Source organism: Triticum urartu, unplaced genomic scaffold (assembly GCF_056163025.1).
Source record: "Triticum urartu cultivar PI428250 unplaced genomic scaffold, HENAU_Tu73 scaffold1514, whole genome shotgun sequence".
In the NCBI taxonomy this organism is placed as follows: domain Eukaryota; kingdom Viridiplantae; phylum Streptophyta; class Magnoliopsida; order Poales; family Poaceae; genus Triticum; species Triticum urartu.
Genome location: NW_028259978.1, coordinates 3,119 through 10,000, shown reverse-complemented (window position 1 = coordinate 10,000; position 6,882 = coordinate 3,119).

Genomic DNA, 6,882 nt, shown 5'->3' with positions numbered 1-6,882 from the left:
GTTGAATATTCGGGAGCAGTAATTTAATCGTTCAAATTTTTTTCTTGTTTTATTATTTTTTTAGTAGTCTTATAGTAGTCTTAGATTTTTCATTTTGATGAGCCTCGCTTTGAGGAATTCATGGAATAATCCATTTTCATGGAATAATGAATTAAGGAAGAAAGGATATGAGTCTACCGCTTACAAGAAAAGATCTCATGATAGTCAATATGGGCCCTCAACACCCATCAATGCATGGTGTTCTTCGACTGATCGTTACTCTCGATGGTGAGGATGTTATTGATTGTGAACCCATATTAGGGTATTTACACAGAGGAATGGAAAAAATCGCGGAAAACCGAACTATTATACAATACTTACCTTATGTAACAAGGTGGGATTATTTAGCTACTATGTTTACAGAAGCAATAACAGTAAATGCACCAGAATTCTTGGAGAATATTCAAATACCACAAAGAGCCAGCTATATTAGGGTAATTATGTTAGAATTAAGCCGGATAGCTTCTCACTTGCTATGGCTTGGACCTTTTATGGCGGATCTCGGCGCACAGACTCCTTTTTTCTATATTTTTAGAGAGAGAGAATTAATATATGATCTATTTGAAGCTGCTACAGGTATGCGAATGATGCACAATTACTTTCGCATCGGAGGAGTAGCCGCCGATCTACCTTATGGATGGATCGATAAATGTTTAGATTTCTGTGATTATTTTTTACGCGGAGTTGTTGAATATCAACAACTTATTACACAGAATCCAATTTTTTTAGAGCGAGTTGAAGGAGTAGGTTTTATTAGCGGAGAAGAAGCAGTAAATTGGGGCTTATCGGGACCGATGTTACGAGCTTCTGGAATACAATGGGATCTTCGTAAAGTAGATCCTTATGAGTCTTACAACCAATTTGATTGGAAAGTCCAATGGCAAAAAGAAGGGGATTCGTTAGCTCGCTATTTAGTACGAATTGGTGAAATGAGGGAATCCATCAAAATAATTCAACAAGCTGTAGAAAAAATTCCTGGAGGACCTTATGAAAATTTAGAAGTCCGACGCTTTAAGAAAGAAAATAATTCTGAATGGAATGATTTTGAGTATAAATTTCTTGGTAAAAAACCTTCGCCCAATTTTGAATTGTCAAGACAAGAGCTTTATGTAAGAGTAGAAGCCCCAAAAGGTGAATTAGGGATTTATCTAGTAGGAGATGATAGCCTTTTCCCCTGGAGATGGAAAATCCGTCCACCCGGGTTTATTAATTTGCAAATTCTTCCTCAGCTAGTTAAAAAAATGAAATTGGCTGATATCATGACGATATTAGGTAGTATAGATATCATTATGGGGGAAGTTGATCGTTGAAATGATAATAGATAGGGTAGAGGTAGAAACTATCAATTCTTTTTCGAAATTGGAATTATTAAAAGAAGTCTATGGACTGATATCGATTCTACCCATTTTGACCCTCCTTTTGGGAATAACAATAGAGGTACTCGTAATTGTGTGGTTAGAAAGAGAAATATCTGCGTCGATACAACAACGTATTGGTCCTGAATATGCTGGCCCCCTGGGCCTGCTTCAAGCTATAGCAGATGGGACTAAGCTACTTTTTAAAGAAGATATTCTGCCATCCCGAGGAGATATTTCTTTATTTAGCATTGGACCCTCTATAGCAGTCATATCAGTTTTATTAAGTTTTTTAGTTATCCCTTTGGGATATCATTTTGTTTTAGCCGATCTTAGTATTGGTGTTTTTTTATGGATTGCCATTTCAAGTATAGCTCCTATTGGTCTTCTTATGGCAGGATATAGCTCAAATAATAAATATTCTTTTTCAGGCGGTCTACGAGCTGCTGCTCAATCCATTAGTTATGAAATACCATTAACTTTTTGTGTGCTAGCAATATCTCTACGTGTGATTCGTTAAAATAGATCTTTTTCCTATAAAATCCATTAACTATTTATATTCCTTTTCTTATTTAGTATTTGGGTTGGTAAGTTAAACTAGATAGCTATATGAGTGAAACAAAACAGCTTATAAATTTGTAGTAAAAAGAAAAAATCTCATTTCCTACGTACAAGAAAAAAGTGGAAGTAAACATAAGCAGTGTAAACTCTTTATCCCAAGGTTGATATTTTTTAATTAGTCATCATATCTTGAAGCGGCCAAGAATAAAGGATTCACGATATGGAATTCCATTACTAGAATACTCCTAGTTATTACTATAACTTAATAATCCATAAGAAGAATCCACCAAAAGTTAGTGAAGGGTTAGGAACACTAAAGTACATAAAGGATTAGTAATGGAAAATCTAAAACATTAGAGATTTTTGCCCATAAAAGGAATCATAATAAGGACTTGCAATTTGTAGAAATTATCAAGTAGTACTTTCTTCGGATTCCGATCCAGAGTATGTTCCCATTCACTTGTTAAGGAAATGGCTATCAAGAACGAATTAACCCTTTATCCATTTTTTCTTTTTAAATACCCCCTCCCTGGGGAAAGAAGAATAGTAAAAAAGATATGGAGTGCACTAGAAAAAATTTTCATTATTTCCTTCCTCTATCCATATTCATGCAGAATTGCTCATGAACTAATACCCAACTCTTTCCATTTATTAATTGAATTCCTATAACAAGTAACAAGTGTTTTATTCCAAGATTAAGTTATTACTGAACAAAGAAAAATTTTCATTATATTATAAAGGATGAGATCAATTCGGAAGCGCTTTTTCTTATTCTAGCAGACGGAATTCCTTTGGTCTAATTTAGGACTTTCAAATCTATTTTATTTTATCTAATTCTATCTACGCCCCCGGGGCTAGGAACAAAACAGTCCTTTCCTTTTTCTGATCATAGAGAAGCCGTATGAAGCTAAGGTTTCATGTACGGTTTTGAAATAGCGGTGGGAACTGTGATGTTATCACCGACTATGATTATCTAACAGTTCAAGTACAGTTGATATAGTTGAAGCACAGTCAAAATACGGTTTTTTTGGATGGAATATTTGGCGTCAGCCTATAGGTTTTCTGGTTTTTTTAATTTCTTCTTTGGCAGAATGTGAAAGATTACCCTTTGATTTACCAGAAGCGGAGGAAGAATTAGTAGCAGGTTACCAAACTGAATATTCCGGTATCAAATATGGTTTATTTTATCTTGTTTCTTACCTAAATTTATTAGTTTCTTCTTTATTTGTAACAGTTCTCTACTTGGGCGGGTGGAATTTATCTATTCCCTATATATCCTTTTTTGATTTTTTCCAAATGAATAAAGCAGTTGGAATTTTGGAAATGACAATGGGTATATTTATTACATTAACTAAAGCTTATTTATTTCTCTTCATTTCTATCACAATAAGATGGACTTTACCGAGGATGAGAATGGATCAGTTATTAAATCTTGGATGGAAATTTCTTTTACCTATTTCCCTGGGCAATCTCTTATTAACAACCTCTTCTCAACTTGTTTCACTATAAATAAGATAATACAATAATAGTAAGAATATTTTCAACACAAAAGCTCTCTCAAACAAGAGAAAGAAACATATCTTTTTCATAGATATTTAGAATGAATATGTTCCCTATGGTAACTGGGTTCATGAGTTATGGTCAACAAACAATACGTGCTACAAGGTACATAGGTCAAAGTTTCATAACTACCTTATCCCACACAAATCGTTTACCTATAACGATTCACTACCCTTATGAAAAATCAATTACACCAGAGCGTTTCCGAGGGCGAATCCACTTTGAATTTGATAAATGTATTGCTTGTGAAGTATGTGTTCGCGTATGTCCGATAGATTTACCCGTTGTGGATTGGAGATTTGAAAAGGATATTAAAAGAAAACAATTGCTTAATTATAGTATTGATTTCGGAGTTTGTATATTTTGTGGCAATTGTGTTGAGTACTGTCCAACAAGCTGTTTATCAATGACTGAAGAATATGAACTTTCTACCTATGATCGTCATGAATTGAATTACAATCAAATTGCTTTAAGTCGGTTACCAATCTCCATAATGGGAGATTACACAATTCAAACAATTAGGAATTCGTCTGAAAGTAAAATAAACAAAGAAAAATCTTCGAATTCAAGAACGATTACTGATTACTAAACTTTGATTTTGTCTTTCTGTTATAAAAATCTAATAATTCTTTATTAAACTTTAAAATTAAACTATAAAGAAAAACGAAAAACTACTGCTTATTGGAAATTATTTCTTATTTTAAATCAGACTAGATTTTCGTGATATAATATAATTTATAACTATAAGTTTATACACAAAAAAATACCCTAATCCTTTTTTCCTTCCTTGAATCCTTTAGTTTTAGTCAGTTCATGAAAAATTTTATACTATTAATTTCTTTTTATCCATAATGGATTTACCTGGACCAATACATGAGATTCTTATGCTATTTGGGGGATTTGTTCTTCTACTAGGGGGTCTAGGAGTAGTATTACTTACCAACCCCATTTATTCTGCCTTTTCGCTGGGATTAGTTCTTGTTTGTATATCCTTATTCTATTTTTTATTAAATTCCTACTTTGTAGCTGTCGCACAACTTCTTATTTATGTGGGAGCCATAAATGTCTTGATCATATTCGCTGTAATGTTCGTAAATGGCTCAGAATGGTCTAAAGATAAGAATTATTGGACTATTGGAGATGGGTTCACTTCACTCGTTTGTATAACTATTGTTTTTTCACTAATGACTACTATCCCAGATACGTCGTGGTATGGAATTCTTTGGACTACAAGATCAAACCAAATAGTAGAACAGGGTCTCATAAATAATGTTCAACAAATTGGAATTCATTTAGCAACCGATTTTTATCTTCCGTTTGAACTCATTTCCATAATTCTTCTAGTTTCTTTAATAGGTGCAATTACTATGGCTCGGCAATAAGAAAACTTAGAAAAAGTACAAATTATAAGAATTGCAAATCTAAAATAAATAACTAAAGAATCACAATTTTGATTTAGTAAAATCCATCTACTGCCAACAAATACCTCCTTTTTTTTTTTTTTTTTTTTCTTTTGTTGTGTAATTGTTCTATTGTAATTAATTGAATCGGTTCAATTCTTGCCCTCATATTGAAATGAATCGAGATTGATAAGGAGTTAGTTAATGATGTTTGAGCATGTACTTTTTTTGAGTGTCTATTTATTTTCGATTGGTATCTATGGATTGATCACAAGCCGAAACATGGTTAGAGCTCTAATATGTCTTGAACTTATACTGAATTCAATTAATCTAAATCTCGTAACATTTTCTGATCTATTTGATAGTCGCCAATTAAAAGGAGATATTTTCGCAATTTTTGTTATAGCCCTTGCAGCTGCTGAAGCCGCTATTGGACTATCCATTCTTTCTTCCATCCATCGTAATAGGAAATCCACTCGTATCAATCAATCTAATTTATTGAATAATTAGACTTTTGAATAATTAGACATAGAATCCTCTAAACAAAGGCGCACATATTAAAATAAATAGAAATCAATACTATTTTCTTAGTATTATTTGAGAATATCCATTTTTTTTAGTAGATTATTGCATAGTATTCTTTTTCACTTAAATGAATTTTTGTATTTGTAATTCATTGATATTGCAATTTGAATATTGCAATAATTTATATTGAAAAGACGATAGCCAATTTATTGGCTAATTCGAATTCGTCTGTACAATTCGTAAAATTCTTTCTTATTTCTTATTTATTGTTGAAATCCAAAATTAAAGTCTCTTGGCTCTCTTCACGCTTTCTCACAAACAGATTAAAAAATAGATTTTTTTTTTTGAAGTTTGGATAAACCATTGCTTCGTCTGGTGTCTACAATACATATGACTCATTATAGTACTAATTTCATTTTTACCAGATCGAAAAATTTTATGTTGAAAAGAAAAATTTATAGATCCAATGTCACATTCCGTAAAAATTTACGATACATGTATAGGATGCACTCAATGTGTACGAGCTTGTCCAACAGATGTATTAGAAATGATACCCTGGGATGGATGTAAAGCCAAGCAAATTGCTTCCGCGCCGAGAACCGAAGATTGTGTGGGTTGTAAGAGATGTGAATCTGCCTGCCCGACAGATTTTTTAAGTGTCCGCGTTTATTTAGGGCCTGAAACAACACGTAGCATGGCTCTATCTTATTGATACGTTACAAAAAACTTCACTCGAATCGTCTGATTCCTCTTTACCGAAGAAGCCTGTGCTCGAAATAATCGAGCACGGGCTTTTCTGGTCAAAACGTATCTTGTCTTTATCACTTTATCATGAGTTATTTTCCTTGGTTAACAATACTTGTTGTTTTGCCGATATTTGCAGGTTCATTAATTTTCTTTTTACCTCATAAGGGAAACAAAGTCGTTAGGTGGTATACTATATCTATTTGTTTATTAGAATTCCTTCTAATGACTTATGCGTTCTGTTATCATTTCCAACTGGAGGATCCCTTAATCCAATTAAAGGAGGATTATAAATGGATAGATGTCTTCGATTTCCACTGGAGATTGGGAATCGATGGACTTTCATTAGGATCTATTTTATTGACAGGATTTATCACTACTTTAGCTACTTTAGCAGCTTGGCCAATTACACGGAATTCGCGATTATTCTATTTCCTGATGCTCGCAATGTATAGTGGTCAAATAGGATTATTTTCTTCGCGAGACCTTTTACTTTTTTTTATCATGTGGGAGTTAGAATTAATTCCTGTTTACTTACTTTTATCCATGTGGGGGGGGAAGAGGCGTCTATATTCAGCTACAAAGTTTATTTTGTATACTGCAGGCGGTTCCATTTTTTTCTTAATCGGAGTTCTGGGTATGGGCTTATATGGTTCCAACGAACCAGGATTAGATTTGGAAAGATTAATTAATCAATC